The following is a 19827-nucleotide window of genomic DNA, read 5'->3' as shown; positions in this document are numbered from 1 at the left end:
AACACTGCTCCTGGTCTGTTGTGTAACTCTTGTATAGGGACACTCAGTATGTAAATACTCTCCTTAATCTTCATCTTTTGTTTCAAGGATAAAACAAAGCAAAACAATAACAAAACCTCCTTTATTTTGCATGCTGGGAGCACATGCCATTAATATTAATTAATTTATTTATTTAAAGTTGGTAAAAGAATTTGCTCTTAGGCTGGGAATGTGACTGCCAAGTTTCCTGCCTGCAATTTGTTACGGCTCAGTAGTAAACTCCTGAAAATAGGAATTTGAAATGGAAACAGTGACAGGCCTTTTAACTACGCTATAATAAGCAGGGTGTTTTATCCTGCATACTGTATGTCATTACACAATGGCAGCCTATCATAATGTGCACGGAAAACAAACAGGGTCTCTTTAGATCGCTCTCCTGGCTAAAACCGGGCAGACAGAGGAAGGAAAACAGGCTGGAAAGACAAAAGACTAGAAGGTCAAGAACACCACACCCAGACCTAAGCCCTTCTGTTACGCAGCAGAGCACAGGGATCTTAGAGAACTTGTGCTTGAATAATTTGGCTTTGATCAGCTTGCCATAAAAAAAGAGGTGTAGTCTGCTAAATTGCTAAAGGGGTAAAGAAGGAGACTTTCTCTACAGTCTTAAGCTGCAAATTAATGTACCCAGACTTGCCCTGTTATGCAGAACAAAGCTCCAAAAAGTATCTGTTTCTTGCAAATGTTTCTTATCTGCCTACAGTAGTACATTCCGTGTAATTCTGCATATATAAAACACATGAACATTAAAGCTACTTTGTGTACTGGCTTTCAAGCGCCAGTTGAAAAATGCAATTTTTTGGAGTTGCTGAACAGCCACAGCCTAACAAGTCAGCTGAGTTTCTCCAGGTTTACACCTGTGTAAATGACAGCAGTACTACACCTTTGTGAAGATAAAATGCTACTGTTGTTTTTCACAAGGCATTGTAAACATGAAAACAACCAAATCCTATGTACAAAGTAGGGTCTCTGGGACCTGAACTGAGCACTGCTGGTTTGTAGCACACGTGCTTAAATGCCATATATTGAACTGCACCATCATGTCTATTTTTACTAATTGAGTTTACTTACTTGTGTTTGGGCACTGTACCAGCTACTCAGCAAGTCCGGGAGATTAATGTAAAAGCCTCTCTGCATTTAGAAAGTATAGGCACTCTAGATTTACAGCTGCTTATTTTGAGGGAGGATGACTGCTGATCCTGATGTTTTTGAGTAACAGATGGTTTTGTGAGCTGCACTGGTAATGAAAATGATATAATTTGCCTCTTAACATTAAAATAAAGCAGAGAGAAAGAAGAAAAGAAAAAGGAATGTAGTATCCACCTTCTACAAATAGCATACCTGAGTACGGGGCCGGGGGGGCGGCGGGGGAAGCCCAGGCAAAACTGAAAGCTATCAATAGTCTGGGACATTCACGTGAGGAAAATCTTGCATAAAATAACCCAGACTGATCTGGACTGTGAAAGCACTGGCCCCTGTAATGTTAGAATTTATAGCTTTAATCTTCTTAAGAGCTGCATGGCTCTTCTCACATGCAGGGAAAACAGATTTGATGTTTCTGAGATTAAAACTACTGAGCTGAACTTTGCTTGTTATTGGCCAGAAGCATTTGGAAACCTAATAAAGCATTCCATTAAAATCTTGGCATTTTAGTAACACAAAAGAAATAGGCTTCTCAAAATGTGAGTCCAAGGCAAAAGGATGCTTTTGGGAATGGGGGGGAGATTGTGGAATTTGGACTTTAACAAAGTTTGTAATGACTTAAAAATAGATCAAAGGAAATGCGAGGTAGAATGGAACAATAAATGCTTGATGTAACTAGTGATGTGCAATTCTTTGTTATTTATAGTTTATTACATTTGAAGAAAGTTTTTCATGTTCTTTTAAACCTCATACTTTTGCGGGTCTACTGGAAAAAGTACAATGCTCATCACTGACGAGCTGTGTGGTCTCTAACAGGTAACGTAAGTCCTGATTTCTTAAAATTATGGGGATCCACAACCACAGCTGAAATGAACTGTGTATTCTGGGCTTTCGATGGTCAGCTTTGCTTTGAAAAGGAAAAGCTTCCATGAAGGCTGGCTGGGCTGCCACCTCAGCTGCACAGGAGCCCCGTGCCGAACAGTTACCCACCTACAGTCAGTGTATGACTTGACTTCGTCTATGAGGACACAGCCAATATTTCTGTAGGAAGAAGCATCATGCTCATAGTGATGTTATGAGAGTGATGGTATGTTCTATGACTTCAGCGCTGTAACATGACTGAACAAGGGTGCTGATCTTGCCAGTAGTAGTAAAACCTTGCACAGTACCTTTTTGGCAAATGAGATGTGCCTGGTGCCAGCTGCGCTATTGAAAGCCCTTGCTTGCCTTCTCCACTGAGGTACAGGGAAATGGAGCCTCATAAACCACTGCTTTTACTGCACTCTGCAGGCAGGCAAACAAACAAACAAACAAACAAACAGAAATAAAGACTTATAATTGAGCATAAAAGAAGTGAAGTTTCATAACCAGCCCTGAATATGACAGGTCTCTTGCTAGGGTTCATTGAAGGGGTTTGAGGTTTTGTCACAAGGTAAACGACATTAATTCTGATGTGGTTTGAAATGGCTTGGCTCTGTCTGTACGGGCAAAGCCAACCGTGAAAGCTATGCCAGAGTTTGCCTGCACACAGTTATATCTAATTCAGCTCTTCTAGTTACAGTCCGCTTATAAATTGCCCTATAGGAGCAGCAAGTACATAGGCTACCTTCTGGAAAGCTTGTGGTTAAAACCCTGGGATGCCTGTAGTGATAATCGAGTCACAATCGAATCCCTACAACCAAATTTTAGCCTGGCTTTTACCCCACGCAGAGAACCAGAGTGTTGAATCTGGATCGAACGGCTTGTGTGAATGAGCGCTACACAGGTAACCCAAGCTCAGCCTGCTGTAAATGACTGCCCAGAGTTCACTTATGCAATTCCATTTTCTGTCCATTCAAAAGAAATTCACCTTTACTCAGCTGAACATTGCAGGGTGCTCATAATGTTCTGAGCAAACCAGCAAACCAGCTAGCTGGTGTGGATGGTGTGCTTTATTTTGTGTGGTGCTAACACACGAAGAGCTATCTAGTGTAACAGATGCTCTTTGACAGTGCAAAATAATAGCACTCAGACTTAAACGGTAAATTATAAACAATCCCTCTCTAACTACAAAATGAATATACAGAATGGGGAGTCTTGTCAACTAAGATATTAGTCAATCAAGTTGAGGAAGACAAATTGTTCACTAAAGCTAAAGTAACTAAAATTTTATTCTGTTAACACCACTGTCATTAGAGTTCTCCTGTTCTTTGCCATAATTAGTAGATATGAGAGTAATTATAAGCAACACATGGTAAAATAATTTACATGTTTCCTTGCTCTGTAAAAGCAACAGAAAGTGTTTCTAGTCTTCCTTTTTATTAATTTCTATCAGTAGAAAAGATGCTACATAAATACTTACTACTGGTAAGACGTCTGGCCACATCAAGACAGCCCTTTCCCAAGGGATTTCATAATTATGTTTTTCCCACCAAACCACAGACAGGGCTGTGAATTAAAAGCAACCTTGTTGGCACAGCGGTGCGGCTGCCATGTATTTGATTACAAACTTACTAGCACTAATGCCAAGGAGGGGAGTTACAACATAAGCTGAAAATGAGTTCAAGCGTACAGAATGTCCCTGGTAACCTGGCTGCAAAAAGCATTCCACACACCAGGATGACTTTTTTTCAACCTTTAAAGAAAATGCATATCTCCTGTCCTCCATATCTCTTCATGAAATCCTGATGCAGAATTCTTCAGCAGGATGCACGCAGGGTAAATACCCTAGACTGCAAGGTCTGCATCAACATCTAGACTACTTGTGACATCTCAAATCTAAAACTTCTTCAGAAGGGACATGGAGGACGTGGGGTAAAGGGATGTACACCGTGTTACATAGCATGGTGGTACCTGCCCTGTAATGGCAGCCTCTCAGGAATTCCTGAACATCACAGTGGGGATGCTGAGCACAAAGCTGGCCTTACCAAATCCGTGCAACTGCCCGTCCCCTGCATGAGGGCTAAAATGAGTTACCAGTTCATCGCTGTGTTCAGCACGTGCTGGGAGACGCTTTGGTGTTGCTCATTTCAGGATCAGACTTGCAAGGCCCGATTCTTACAGCTTTGGAAGAAGCTGGTATGCTCAAGGAAAGACTCTGGCAGCTGTCTGCAGGCAGGATTTAATACCCTTGCATTTCATGGGGCTCCTGGGCTCAAACTCCCCTGCAGGACAAACACAGCCAGGTTTTACCCCGTCCATTCGCACTGCCTGCATCTCCTGCAGTACCTGGCACTGGATCCCAAATGCCAGAGCTAGACAAAGGTACACACGGGTAAAGCTGCCTTGTCTAGGGCTTGACTGCATGCGTTAGGGGAGCAGGACTAACCGAACGGCTCTCCTCTGAGAGCCGAGTTTACCTCCTTTCTCCTTCCCAGGTTAAGCAGCAAAGCGGGCACCAAGCCCACCAGTTTTGCCAGTGCTGGTTCAGGGCATGCCCAGAGGCACAGTTTGGGTGCCCAGAGAACCTCATAGCATTGGAAGACTTAGCTCGGGAAATGCAAAGGGTCAGGGCCTGCTCTCCAGAGCCTGGCAAAAGGCTGAATGCGTACACTGAGGAGGGAGGCTCTCTCTGTCGCACAGAGCTGGCTTCATGGCTCTTTCCCATCTCCCCAGAGATCCAGGGTATTTGTGTGCGAGTTATGAGGAAACCAGCAAACCAGTCAGCATGCAAGGGGACCTAGTCTCCGTCAAGATTCCTTTAGGTCACATAGCAAAAGGATGGCTTTCCCTGGCCCTGGCCCCCCCAGGCTACAAGCCTCCTAGGTGGGATCCCCCCAGCCACAGGCCGGGTGGTGGGATGGCCCCCCAGTCCCACTCGTTACAGGTGACAAGTCAGACGAATCCATGAGTCTTGTTTCACTGCACACAACAAAACTGCTCTGCAAATCTGCCCCGACGGGCAGCTTGTGCCCATGATGCAAGCTCAACCCAAAACAGTGGAAGGGTTGTAAAACAAGGATTAAAGTTCAACAAGGAAGCTGATAATGAAGAAGCCTGCCCAGACTATGCCCTATTCTAACCAGCGTTACATTATCTTCTAATTTTAGAACAGCTGAAATTTTTTCCCAGACCAGAAGTTGACAAGAGGCTGAGCAACGCCAACATCGTTAAATCTTTGTTTTCAGGCGCAGTGTTGTCTCTACACTGCAAGAAGTTGTTTCAGCATGTGAAATTTTTCGGGAAGGCACACGCTGTCGGTGGATGCCCATACAGGGAGCTACGTAATATGTTGAAACCATCTGGCATTTTGTGGTTTTGCAGTATCAGTCAGACGCACTGTCTGGAAACACAGGGCTCAAACCCAGAGCCCTTGATTCAGGTCAGATACCTACAGATGCCTGCGGATGTTTGGCCGGACTAAAAGCTGCAGAATAAGGCGCTTAATTAGGTGGTTGAAGTTTATGACTGATTTCAAGGCCAGCCGAGCTAGAAGCCTATTACTGCTCAGGAAGTTTTAGTAAATGTAATTATTGTGGCATGTTTGATATAATACACGGTCTTCATGAAATGCTCCAAAATATCGTTTTAAAGACTTGTTCTGTTGCTGTTCTGCTTTGTACCTCCTGACTAAGGAATAGGCCAGATGATGTGAATCCCAGTGTGAAGCTTACTGAAAACTACCACTAAAATTAATAGAGCATAGTTACAGAAGAGCATTTTGTATAGGATTACCTTCTCTGGAGTGTGAACAATGCTGCTGAAAGCAGGCTCTGGGTTATATTATTCCTGTGATCCAAATTTTTTTAACCAGCTGATGTCACTAGGGAGATTTGAAGTCTTTATAATTACCGCTCAAGGCCTAGAGGAAGGGGGGAGGAAAGACAATGAAATTACGTTTCATATGTTGATTCAGAGAGTAACCTGCAGTGGCCTGTTAACTTGTTTCGTCTATCAGGAAAAGCAAATTAATTCTGTATCCAGTTGGTTTTATGAGTGGCAGCTCAATTTGCTTTCCCAGTTAAGCAGGGAAGAAAGTGGCCTTTTGTCACAAACAATTGCTTCCTGCAATGCTGCAGAATAAGATGTAAAATAGGCAAAGAGCTTTGGATACAGCTTCCAACGTCCTACTAAGAATCAAAATTTCTTTCTTTCATCTTCCCTCAGAGAAGGAATTCAGGTTATGCTCTGCACTAAATTAAAGTGTTCTGCTCAGTTATGTACATGTACAGCTTTGAAAACTGTTCCTGCTTCTAGGTCAAGGGCTCTCCCTGTGGCCGGGTGCCAGTTTTATCCCTGGACTCCCATAATCCCTTGAAATAAATCAACTTTCCATTGAAATCCTCTGCCAGTTCCACTTCAGACTAAAATGTGCTGTCTGTAGCATGATGCTCTTTTATACTTTTGTGGAAACAAAAAAAAAAAAAAAAAAAGAGGAGAAACAATGTGGTCATTGTATACTGGATACAGTTTGACGTAACCCGCGTTGTGTATATTGAAGGCTATCTTTGTATGTTGCGCTGACCCCAGATTTCAGTGTTTATTATTAGAACTAAGAAAAATACCTTTGACCGAAGGAATAACTGGCTGAAAACGATCCCAGCTTGTGCACGTGTGTGTGTGTGCACGCGTGTGCATGTGTGTGTGTGCACACGTGTGCATGTGTGCATCCCATTACTACTCTGCTCACGTGGGCTGAAGTACGTGGATGCATTACATCGCTTCCCGGCCTGGGCAGATGAAGCCCTCAAAGACTTTTTTTCTCTTTCCTCTTTCCCCCCCACAATATCAATTTTCTTCCCTGTGTGTTATAAATGAACCTGAATACATTCACACATTCCTGTGGAAGACTAAAAGCTGTCACTTCATTTCAGGGAACCAGGCGGCTTCAACTCAGCTGCAAGAAAGCCCAGATGCTACTACATCTCCAAGGGAAGCTTATCTATTCAGAAAAGGGGGAAACTTCTGAACAATAATAACAAAATTGAGCTTAAAGATGGTGCTGCCTTTCTCCTGCCAGCGCTAGGGTCAGTGCTTTGGAGAGTGGGTGCCAGTCAGACACTGCAGCGCTCTCCCCAGCAGACTGACATTTCTGAAAAGCTCTGCTTCTCCCCAGATCTCAGCAACTTTAAATGGTCTGCCAGTTAAATCAGAACAGCCTGGTATAAAGCCTCCAATTTTCTGACAACCTTTATATTCTCTTGGCTCCTACAAGGCCCTAAAGCTGATCATGTATAATCCTGAACTGAATGTAAAATAAATATGAAAACCTGTCATGATTTTACAGTTTTCCAAAGGATATTTCACTAAATAAAAAGAGCTGTATTTTTGGCAGATGAACACTCCATATAAAAATCACAGTTAGTTCTTTAAAATAAAGTTACACAGCACGGTGCCAGACTCTGCCCCTCCGATGTTTCCCCCTGGGTGCTGGGGAGCAGCAGCTGGCTCCATCCCATGAGCCGGCCGGCCCCAAAGGCCCCGTGCTCCTTTCCCCAGCCCAAATTCTGTGTCAGTGGGGGCGATGACACCGACCTGAGACAGCCCAGCCCCTCAGGGTCCCTCTGGCACGGGAGTCAGGGGGGAAAGTACCCGTGTCTCACCCAAGCTGGGACACAGCCCATGGTGGCCAGCTAAATCCAGCACTGGCAATTGCTTCCGTGCTTGTGGCACAGATACAGCCTGAGCAGACTGTGGCCCAGCGCTCACCCAGCCTTCATACCCTTGAAATCTGTTGCCTAAGAAAATAACAATTTTTTTGTGGAAACCTCTTCCACTGAGACTCCGTTATTTAGCTGTGTTAGCTGCGTGTCAAGGCGTGGGCTATACACTGGAGTGTCCACAGGACGACAGCATGGAAATGAGTTTAAACCGCTGACAAACTACAGCTGATTTCAGGCTCCACCGGCTTTTCAGACCTCCAACCCACCTGCAGGTGCAGAGCACAGCTACAAGGCCAGATGGAGACCCGCAGATCTAGCAAAGGTAGGACCCAAGCACAGCAACCTGGACATCGGAGGTGAGGTGTGTGGTGACTGAGGCCAAGAATGCATCCACTTGCCACCCAGTGGGAAATCTAAAAGACCCATCCTGCAAGTCTTGGGGTAGCTCACGGATGAAATCCCTACAAGTTTTGTTTGCATCGTACTGTTTGGATGGTTGGGAAGGAGGAAATGGAGTCAAGGCAAGGAAATGCGAAAAGGGAAAATCTGTGTTGTCACTCACAATGTTTCCAGGTTTGTCTGCAGAGATCTTCCATCCAAAGCATCTTGCGGGTTTTTAATGTTACACACCTGCCTCTCTTATATTCTCCTCCTAGAATGGGGTGCAGGCAATTGTACTGCATATAAAAACCACAGTAAACCATACACCTAGGGCTTTAATTTTAAGTCAGACTGAGTGAAACTATCTGGTTTTCCCCTAGAAGCCCTCAGTGGACGGTTTCTTCCGCTAGCTTCACCACCTTCAGGCCTTTCCTTTAAGTGAGGAGTGCAGCTGAACCCAAAAATTCAAAGCAAAACTGAGCTGAAACCATTATGTTTCATCTGGTTACATGTCAAAACCTCAAACCTCATGTACACAGGGCTCAAATTATAAACCCATCAGGCTCAACCCCAGTGCTAGACCCAGGTTTGCCCAGGGAGTCCGCAGATCTTCTAGACAAGCTGATACAAGTTTCAAGTTCAAAATGAATGGCAAACCCAAAGTGGCCAGGGGACTTTTCCAAAGTTAGAAGGGGAGCTAAGAAGGGAGCCACAGCCCTGGCCACTTCACACACTTTGCTACCAACAGAGGTAGAAACTCACTCTGCTAGAACTTCACTCTGTATAGCCTTCTCCAAACCACTCAAAATAACCACTTTTTTTGCATGTTAATTGTTTTAGTAAGTCACATGGCGACGAATGACTAAAAACTACATCATCCCTCTAAGGATTCAGCTGTGGAAAAAGCTTCTATTTAGCTGCAGGGTAGTTATTACTGCATTGCTTTGATTTTGCTGCACAATGCACACCCTGTTTATTGAAATGCTTACATGCTGCTCCGGGTGAAATCATCATCACGTACAGGTATTCTCTGAAGCTAAAGGAATGAGCTCAGATCCACTCGTCTAGACCCCAGACAAGCCCTGTCCACTTACCTGCATCTCCACAACACCCTCAGATGGTATTTAATGCCCCTTTGGACATTTTTTAACGCTACCCAAACCTCTGCATCTAAAACGTGCAAATAAAAGTTCAAGGTGAGAAAAACCAACTGCAGTTAGAATACCTGCCCCTCCCAGTCACTGCCATGGCCCGAGGCTCGCTGGAGAGCACTGGGACGATTTCAAGTTCACAGGATCACATAATGCAGTCCCTTTTGAATCTAGATGATCAGGCGGGGGTCACTTATCTGCCTGTTCCATACCAATATTGCCGAAGCTTTTATCTCAAAGATGTTTGGCAGTACAGCAAGCAACTGTTCCAGGATCTAGGCTTAATGCTGAAATACCATCAGGGCTCAGGGTTGTTACATATTGCTTTCTAATAGTCCCTGCTGTCTGACACCTGGAATGGCATGAAGGAGCTTTGGCTCTGTATCCAGAGCTCTCTACCGATAATTGAAAGTGCTTCTACAAGATGGGAAGGAAAGGAGGGGGATCAGCATTCAAGTCTATTTAAGGTACTGGAAACATTTTTGTTGGGTGAAGGGTCAGCATTTGAAAAGTAAGGTATGACTTACATATACACAGTAAAAACCTGAGATTCCAATACGTACCTTTTTCCCATTCAGGTTAATTAGGAGTTTGCTGTACTCCCAGCTAGTTCTGCTTGCAGGCAAATTTCTTTTGAGCTCAGCAGCCAGGACTGTATCTAGGGCTAAGCTTTCCCACCATATCGCTCCAATATTAAAAGAATTTTTCTGGCTTCCTGTTAAACCATACACTGATTACAAAATTCTTTTGCTTATTTAGGGCCAGATTCAATAAAACTTCTGTCCAGCTTCCGCATCATGGAAGGCCACAAAACCCCTGAAATATTTCAGTTTTGAAGCCTATGTGGGCTTCCATGGCTTGGATGCTGGGTAATTATTCCAGCGAATGTGGTCCTCATAAAGCTTTTCAAGGTCCTGCTCCATATGGACCTAGTGATTTCTCTTTAGTCTCTCCAGTGTGGATTACAATGCACTTCAGAGAAGCTCTGATTTATGCCTCTAGCTACAAGCTAAATCCTAGAGGAATAGGTCCTTTTCATATCAGGTCACATCCTCTGCAGAACACTGACAGAGAAATTAGTGTTTCTGAAAAGAAAGCAACGCTTACAAAAATCTGGTCTGTTTTGCGTGCTTTATATGAATATAAGTGAATGGTAAAATCTAAAAGGAAATTCAATAAACTACTCATTATCTATATTCATATGACTAAGCTACACATGGAATGTAGCTTTTATCGTCCATAAAAAATGTACAGATGTTCTATAGAAAACTGTATGAACAAACTTTAACCTCACGACTGCTATTATTTTGTAATAAAAGGCTTACAGCATAATGTGAGCTTTTTTTAGAATGTAAGTTCCATGTGAGTAGTGTGTTGTTAATTTAATATTAATGCAATGCACCAGGAAGAAGTCTGCACAGAATCTCAAAGAGAGGGAATCACAGTGCTGCAGACAGGAGATTTGTGGCATGGATTTTATTTGTTTCAGCACTCGGCACAAAATTCATTGACCAGAATTCCCATTGCCACAGGGCAGTGGATTCATCTACAGACGTTCTCACATGCCTTGGCATGAGGATTTTGATGCAGCATTCCCGCTACTGTTCCTGGGAATCATGTGCTTAAGTCACCTTGCACTGCACTGAAGATTTACTTCTCACTGTCAAGTGCATATGAATGAGCTTCTTTTTTGGGAACAGCAAAAGAAAAAAAGAAGCCACTGAATAAACTTTTGAATTTCTTTTGCTGAAACATCCTTCAGGTAGCAGGTGTGAAGGCTTTCACTAAACTTGCAGACTGCAAATGTGGTGTCTGCTTTGCTTGCACCGCAAATGAGTTAAAGCGGGGGAGCAGAACACAAATCCAGATTCATCTGTACACTCTCCCTTTCCCAGTGCCTGAGCCCTCTCTGCAGCGCCTGCCATTCAGAATACCTATCCTGTATTTCTCCAAGCAGTCAGTTCACTGTCTCATCTCCAAATGCATTGGTGAAGTAATTTATGACTCCCATTATTGCAATTGCTTAGCAGCTCCCAAGCATGTAAAAATAGCAACAATAACCTCTCCCACTTTTCCTTCCTTAGCACCCCATAGCAGAAAGAGCTTGAATAATCCTGTAGGGGTTACACATGCACTTGTGTGTTTCTATAGCTTACAGAGCGAGCTTGACATTTTGTGAAAGCGATGATGTCTACAGACGTCTTAATCACTGCAGAAGTACATTTCCTCAGTCTAGATACAGCTTCCAGGAAAGTCCTATGTCCAGAAGCTTCCTTCTATCACTTGACAGTTTCACTGCTTCTGTGAAATGTGCTTGCCTGCTATCCTGATTGTAAAGGAAGGCCCAGTCTCGGAAACGGTGAAGAACATTTCCTCAGAAGCCTTCCAGGGTCAAATCTGAAACCCTACCCAGGACTCCATGCAGCAAAGCAGAACCCCCATGCATAGCAGAGAGAAGAAAACAGGGAGACATTTATGAACAGCAAGACGATGGGAATGTGTGTGTGGTAAACTGGAAGGCTGCTCCCATTTGTTCCAGTTCTCTGAGCATGTGATTTCAAACGCAGTTATCATTTCACGTGGACCATCGTAGCTGCACCCAACAGAGTGAAGACAAGAGCCTGGTTTCCGTGAGGTGGAGAGGGAGCTTTCCTGTTTCTGTGCATACCCTGGGCATGTACGAAAGCCCAGAAGTTCACAGGCCCTCAGCAGTTACAGAAGGAAGAATGTCAAAGTACTCCTCCGCTTCTACAGTCATCATCTAGGTCTAAACTGCTAGGAGAATTTGTATGAGTTTCTCTAGAGGTATAATTATAAATCTATTTTAGTTAATCTGGTGTAGAAGACAGAGTGGACGTTCTTGCATTTCAGTGTTAAGCCTTGCCTGTTTTGGTTTAAGCTTAAATCTATTTAGGAGCCAGTTTGGTATCTGCAAATAGGGTGCAGATAAAATGCAAAAAAAAAAAAAAAAAAAAGCAAGCAAATCTTAAGCTAGCGCAGTCAATTTGGTTTACGTGTGATTTTAAGTAACACTGATGCAGCTGTTTAATACAACTGAGATCTCAGACTTGCCCGCTTCATTCTGGCCACTTCCTCTGCAGTGCGATGCCAGCTTCAGAGAGTCACCAAGACAATTAGGGGAGAGCAGTAATTACACTTGCAATAAGGAATATGCACACCTAGATAACGTCTACAGAAAAGCAGGCACTTTAGCTCACCGTGTGATCTCCTTAGATCTCCCGTGGTTTCACACGTGTATGGAAGAAGCCTTGTCAGCTTCCAGAGAGGAGGAGTTTGGACACAGGAAAATGGCTGGTGCTTGTGGCTCCTCTGGCTCCGCCTTAGGAGAAGGAATAGAATAATTTCATGGAGCTTCCACTGATCTTCACAGCTTCTCCACACAGGTTAGCAGCATTTGATGATCAACAGCATCAAATACCGAGTGATCCAAGAAATAATTATGCACCACAACTTTTCACCGGCCAAAGTTACAAGGACGGTCTCGGGACTCTGTGCTACCCTGGAACCTCAGGGACAGGGATCATGTTACTGGCTGCCTCATGGCTGATGTTAGAGATTAGTTTTTGTCAACCTGATTAGCAGAGGACAGCTAAGGTTTAAGTGGTCGCTTGTAGGACCTCACTCTCGGTAAGACAGATCCATGAATGAATCTTACCAGACCACACGTTAGCTGTGATGGAAGACTCAGATCAGAGGGAGAGATCATAACCTCCACTTACTGATGCCCAAAATACCTTGTTTCCACACCCGTTTGCTCAAACCTGGAAAGACCGTGCTACATTTCTTCTCCTGATTTAGCTTGAGTGCCTGGGACGTTTCAGCAGAGGCTGTGAAACAAGATCCCTCGTCCAAGAGATGGGACAAGGTGGGTAGTGTCATCTGAAGTTTATAAAGCCACTCCTTTATAACTTTATACAGTTGGGCTCCTCCTGTACTGGCAGAGGGGCAGGCATCTGGCAGTGGCAGGGCACGCTGCGGTACTTCACATCCATGTCTGCATCAGACAATTTTCCTGCCACAGGTACTCACGGGCTGTCTTTCAGTTCTTCTGCTTCAGTCTCCCCTCGATTCTGGGAGGGATTTGGGGCAGACAAAAGAGCAGGAGCTGAAGACTGAGCATGCCTGGCAGTAGTCGCATCTCTGCCTCCCTGATCTCTTACTCCAAAATGTTTTCTAAACCCACAGGCAACACAAAAGACAAAAGAAATGTCGGGTTGGCCTGCTTTGTACTGCTCCAACCACATTCCCTTTCTGCAGTCTGCTCGTTCAACAGACTGGCTCATTGCCTAGAGAGCCCAGCCCCACAAGCTGATGCATCATATCTTTCAGTCAGACTAACGGGACTTATCAGGGGTGGGAAGGATTTGCCTCCTCCCGGCATCAGTGACCGTTTCTTCCTTTGCAATTAATTGGAAAAACATCTTGAGGAGAAATATTACCTGTGCAGTTGATGGTGCCATCTGCCATAACCTGGGTCTGTATATTGCATAGCCTGGTCCCCTTCGGGGTGGGCTAAGAACCCCTCTCCTTCGCCGGCAGCCCCCTAACAGTGACCAGAACTGACCCTCCTCCTTTGGCTCCAGTTTCCCCTGGCTGCCATTGCACCTCACATGGTCACACAGAATGATGCAAGTGACAAGGACAGTACAGGTTTCTCAGAGTCCTGCCCACACCTTTTAGGTTCCCCACATCCCCCAGAAAGCTCCACATATGCTGTTAAAAGAAAACAACCACCACTGAAAACAGCTCCATGTCTTCCACACTAGAAGTAACAACTCATGGGCAAACTATGAATCTACTAACATTATTCTTTAAAACAATCACTCCCAGCTGAGATTTATGGAAGACCCTGCCAGGCCAAAATGTCAGCCCAGTTACGGTATTTATTATTACAACTGTCAGGCCAGAAGGGCTGGCTGCGGAGGATCCAGCAGGCGTGCTCAGGCAGGAGCTCCTGCCCGTGGGCTGGCCGCTTCACCAACAGGACTGGCAAATGTCAGATGTCAAATTCTTGTTCCAGGTCCTGCCCTCTTCCCCTTTGACCACCAGGGATCATTTGAGCCATTTAGCAACTGGCAAAGACCACATCAAGCCGGGTAAGCATCAGTGTTGTCCTGCTTTTAGAGCTGATAAAGGTCTTTGTCTCAGCTTTCCCTATTTTTAAACTACTCTAGCATGGCTTCGAAGGCTTGGGACTGTCAGTCAGCAGGGGAGAGACAAGCTGGAGGATGAGGTGTACTCTCTTCAAGGTGGTGGCTGCTCGCCATTGCCATGTGCTCCAGGAGAGGTGGCTGAGGGCATCCACCAGCTGCAGGTCTGTGTTCAGGAGTCATGGGCTGGTCCTGGTGCAAAGAGAGGACTGCACTTGGGTTTCATAATGGAGTTCATGGAAGTCAGTGGAAATTGAATTGCAGCCAAGGTGGAGAGCCATGTAGAACAGATGTCTTTACAGAGGATAAAACAAACAAAAAGAAATACTCAGAGCCCGAGTTGGAACTCTTGGCCCACGCTAAATCTGTAAAAAGCCCCAAAGTGCTCTAGAGGGAGGCTGTCCGACACACTTAAATTCCACATGTATAAAGTAAAACACATTTGCATTGCTAATTTAATAAAGGACTTCTTGACCCAAAGTCAAATACTAGTGCAAGTCTCCTGCATGGAAAAGCTCTGATAAGCATGCTCTTTAACTCTCTCTGTGAACGTTCAGTAATGCTCCTTTTAAAAAGTACGTATGCTTCTCCTAGTGTCTGATGCTAATTATCTTATCAGATAACAGGCAGCCCTGTGCTGAGTAGGTATGTAATATATTAGCCTCAGGGAGGAAAAGAAGAAGAAGGAAAAAAAAAGCCTTATCTTTCAAGTAGACTTGAAATTGCATATGATCTTTCTGAGTCTGTGGAAACTTTCCTCTGCAGCACAGAGCTTATGTAAGGAAGACAAAGAGAGGAAAAAAAAAAAAAAAAGGAAAGAAAAAAAACCCCAAACCCATACAGCTTTCAGGCTGCAGTTCTCCAGGCTGTTCCTTTCCGTTGAATGTTCTCCTCTATCAGTATTTTGGAATGACATACAGGTTAAACCGTTTGTCACAGAAAGCGGCTTTGGTAATTGCAAGTTTACATTACACTATAACCGAGCAGATTATAGTAAACAGATGAACTGTGTAAATAAAATATCACTGCTCAGCTCTCCTTTGTGACTTGTGTTCTGTTACTACTACTACTGCTTTTACTACAACTACTACTACTACTATTGCTAGGCTTTAGCCGACAGCCCAGCCTGAAACCCTTTACTCATCTTTATTACTACTTCAGCCGTTTTGAGAGCAAAAAGGCATGGAGGACTTATTGGCCAGAGGCTCTCTAACCTAGCGGGCCTGCCTGGGAAATCGATATGCCGCACTCAAGAGCACAAAGATGGATTGTAAAGCCGGGGCTGGCGAAGGAACGCGGGCTGCATCTGGAAGGACATGAGACAGCCAGCTCAGCTCAGCCAGAAGCCTCCCAGACCGCGCATGTTTGCACACCAACCTCGTGGCACCCTTCCAAGACCATTTGTGAACCTTGGTTCACACCGTTTTCAAAGTAGGTCATTCGCAGTAATCTCAGCCGAGGAGAGAGACACTGTCAGCAGCAGCGGCTGCGAGGAGGGTGATAGCTACAAGCAATGAGCACGCTGGTGCCAGCCGAGAGCCCTAAAATGCTGGCGCCGCGGCCAGCTGCAGCAAGGTGCTTGCCTCGCTCAAACAGCTGCCCGGCGAGCTCCGGCAGACCCAGCCTCCCACCACCTAGAGCTGTAAAAGCACCAACTGTTCTCCTGGACACAACCACCAGCACGGCTTAAATATTAATCTGAATGAAAATACAGTAGGAGAAGAAACCTGATCTTTAGCTCTGTGCTCCTTACAGCAGGAATCAGAGCTAATTCTGAATTATGGGATTGGAATTTGCTACGGGTTTTGGATTATTGCTTCCTAACATAGCTCCCACATGTGCCCCTGCTCTGACAGACAAAACACAGGCTTGAAGGTAGATGTGTTTTTGACAGAAAGGGTTCCTAAAGCACTTAAACTTTCCTGCATTTCCCTGTAACCCTTGCTTGGGCTGTTTTAGGGGCACAGAATTAGAAACAGGCACATTTAAAGGTAATATTTTTGGAAGATGGCATCCAGGAAAATAAACGTATAAATGAGTACACATACTTCTTTCCACACTATAACAATACAAAGACCATCAGAGAATTACCAGTTTAAAGCAACAGCACGAAACTTTGCAGGCACAGGAGCTGTTAGGAATGTGTTGCCTTTAAACACAGCCTGCACATCATCAGAGAGGACTCGGTGCTAGAAAGCTGAAGGATTGCCTGGAGAATGCTACTGCGTTATGCAATTCTTTTTTTAAAAATGGGTTAATTTTTAAACAGGCTTAATTTAACCTTGCTTCTGGTCAATAGTTACATGAATCTGAATGAAAATATGCTCTCTGAAGAAATCCACTCTAATATAATGGGTGTGCATCATTTTTAGCACTGAAATCAACACAGAAACAGCAGAGCCAGGCAAGCATTGCTTATTTTGAATCTGGCAAGGGAAAGGACTGACTTTGTTTGAAAAGCTGTGCTTTTCCTTTCTTTTCTTTCTTTCCCTGTGATGCGTCAGGCTGGAAATCTTAAACAGAAAGGAGCAAGCAATTTCTGAAGTTGTCACACTGTGTGCAAAGAGAGAGGGGAGACAGCACGTTGCAGACAAGCAACGAGGCTTATCTCCCATCCAAGAAAGAGAGCACAGAATTACTTTCTTCTTCCTTGGGAGCGACCTACCTGATCAATAGCTTGTCCAGGGATTTGTAAGACACGCAGAAACATGTAACAATGTGTTACTGTTATCAGCTAAAAGGGTGCTGTAATGACTTTCTATGCAAATATACAGAAAAATCCATAAATCCAGAAAGGGTTATCGCTCAATACATCATCAAGGGAACAATTTATTCTCTAACACAGGATGTGATGCTTTCCTGCCCAAATCATACTACTTGCCCGTTATCACTGGGCTTTGAAAGTAATCAACAGAAATCCCTTCTGCTGCTGCCTCCCCAAAAGAAAATTCCTTTAAGAAAAACTGTAACAAAGAAAACCCCCAGACAGTTCACTATTTTTTGCAGAATGACAAAGAAATCTAGCTGTGGTTACAAACGGGCTCAGTATTGTACAGTTTCAGGTCATGTGAGTTTTATTACTTTTCAGGCTAACTTTTGCTTTTTCCCAGCCAGCTGCTGGCAGTTGTCATCTTAGGATCGAGAGCAAACTACTTTGAAAATCCATTTGTTCAGAAACCTTTTTAAAACAATAGAGAGAAAAAAATCTTTTCTGTTTGTCATTTCAGTTTGGATGTAACCTCTTTTTTTTAATCCAGTCTTTGAAAAGAATGAGTCTGAAATGCTAAACAGGTCACAGAGTAATTATGCATCCACCTGAAAATTAAACACACATTCAAAGGCTTAACTAACAGCATATGCTAATTCATAACAGGTATATGTCACTCTTTTTTTTTTTTGTCGTTGATCATTCAGGTGTAAGCAAAACTGGATCCTACCAAACCCAGAGGAGAAACGCTGTAATCCTGCTGCGGGGTTAAAAGGAAAGAGACAACAGCAAGGTGATGCTGTGTTGATGAAGCTGATCTGATACCACAGGGCAGCCACACAGATCTTGTGTGTCTGAAACCCTGGTGTCAAGGCTGGGGGGGTCTCTGGGGTTACTCAGAGAAAGATCAGTCTTGAGGCCTGAGCGAGCTCCTGTGCTTGGGCAGGTCAGCAGCGTCACTGCTCCGCTGGGCCAACCCAAGATCAAACCCCGATGGCAACTTCCAATGCTGTAAATGCGTGCCTCAGTTGAAAAGACAGAAAAGGACTTTGGCAAATCTTTTTATGTTCAGCACAGAGGCATTTTTATTTTCTGAGACATGCACAACTTCCTGCACTGGTGTTACCAACTATTTTTTGTTAGCTTTCTGTGTTTTCCCTGACCTTTCATAGCACAGGTTTGGCAGCAGCATTTCAGTTGCACAAAAGGACTTCAATCTTCATTTCATTCACAGAGCGGAGGTGTTTGGGTTAGGAACATCTTTCACAGGTTTCCTTGGTGGTAAAAAACATTTTTCTTTGACCTGGAGACAGGAATGTACAGTGCTGGCAGAGATCAAAGGCCCAGTGAAGAAGCGCAAAGGACCCCAGCATGGCCTTCACAGAGGTGCACAGTGGCACACAGAACTGTGAACTAACACAGCTGGGTGGTACAGGACCTTCTACCCCCTGCTGAGCACCTCCTGTGAGTGAGTCTGAGAGATTTTGGAACAAGTCCTGCAGTAGTCTAGTAAACTGGTGCTGGTTAAAGGAGATCTTTGGCCAATGCTGAGATTGAAGATGGATTAAATGTGGCTTGGGTCAACCTTTGCTTCCTTATCCCCAGTTCCCCAAGATCAGCACAGGTAAGGACTGAGTGCTGAGCTATTATTTATTGCCTTTTATATCTGCTGCTGCAGTGAGTGTGAAGATTAGCATGACCTGGCTCTTCCCAGCTACCTTTGCACTTAGTAAAAGCTCTGGGTTCACAGTGTGCCAGATACCCACGGTGTCAGGGACAGGAACCCCACACATCACCTCCCAGGCAATTTTTTAACTGAGCTAAGGCTTTTCTGCTGCATAACCCCCCTCCCCACGATGCTATGGCTTCTGAAATACCCTGGTTAGGCTTGGAGGACTTCACATAGTCTCTTCTGCCTAAGATTAGCAGCTAAGTAGATAGGACTAGAGTGGAGATAAAAAATGGGATTGTTACTACTGCGTGTTCAGCAGCATGCAGATACTTGCATACTAGAGAAGGTTTTCCGTAACAGCATCTCTCTTGCCCCGATGCTACTGCAGAAGTCTTCGGTGCTGCTGGTTGTTCATTATGGCTTCACAGTTCTTGTTGGCCAGAAAGAACACCCTCGGCTGGGCCTAATGGTTGAAATGCATGAAAGGGAACATGCTGTGCGCACAGAAAAATTGCAGACTGCATTATTGCTCCATTCTCCTCCCTTCTGTCCCCTCAAGTCTGCTCTCGGGAGCACTGGATTAAGCCTGATGTGGGAACTCCAGGCAAGTCAATGGATTTATACTGATGTAACTGAAAGCAGAAGGTAGCTAAGAGGCTCAAAGATCTGTGTTTGTGTAGTACCCCTGCCATTTCTGACCAAACTGCTTATCTGACCACCATTGGATCAGTGCTCTTAGTTTAGTGTTTCACACCTCCTACACTCAAAATGTCAAATCATGTCAGCTCCCTCGGTGAGCTGAAAGAGGCTGCTCCCCCATTCTATTCATTCATGACAGGTAGCACAATAGCTGGCTCAGCTGGAAGTACTCCACGCCCAGGGCTGTGAGTGTACCTAGGCTCTTCACACCATGATTTACATCACCAGCTTAGCACCACCCAGGTAAATGTAACCCTTCAGTTTAAAGGACGAGATTTTCTTGTGT

General features: G+C 44.4%; 1 long non-coding RNA gene across 2 annotated transcripts in view; it reads left to right on the top strand.

Moving 5' to 3' along the window:
* The window catches only part of LOC308060046, an 84278-nt gene that overhangs the window by 17532 nt on the left and 46919 nt on the right, over positions 1 to 19827 (top strand). For both annotated transcript variants that reach the window (XR_013926574.1, XR_013926575.1), the window contains one exon: positions 1 to 19827. This exon is cut by the window's left edge; it is cut by the window's right edge and continues 46919 nt beyond it. This is a non-coding gene — a long non-coding RNA (uncharacterized lncRNA).

This window comes from Falco punctatus, assembly GCF_963210335.1.
Source record: "Falco punctatus genome assembly, chromosome: 3".
In the NCBI taxonomy this organism is placed as follows: domain Eukaryota; kingdom Metazoa; phylum Chordata; class Aves; order Falconiformes; family Falconidae; genus Falco; species Falco punctatus.
This window is presented reverse-complemented; position numbering and strand designations above follow the sequence as displayed.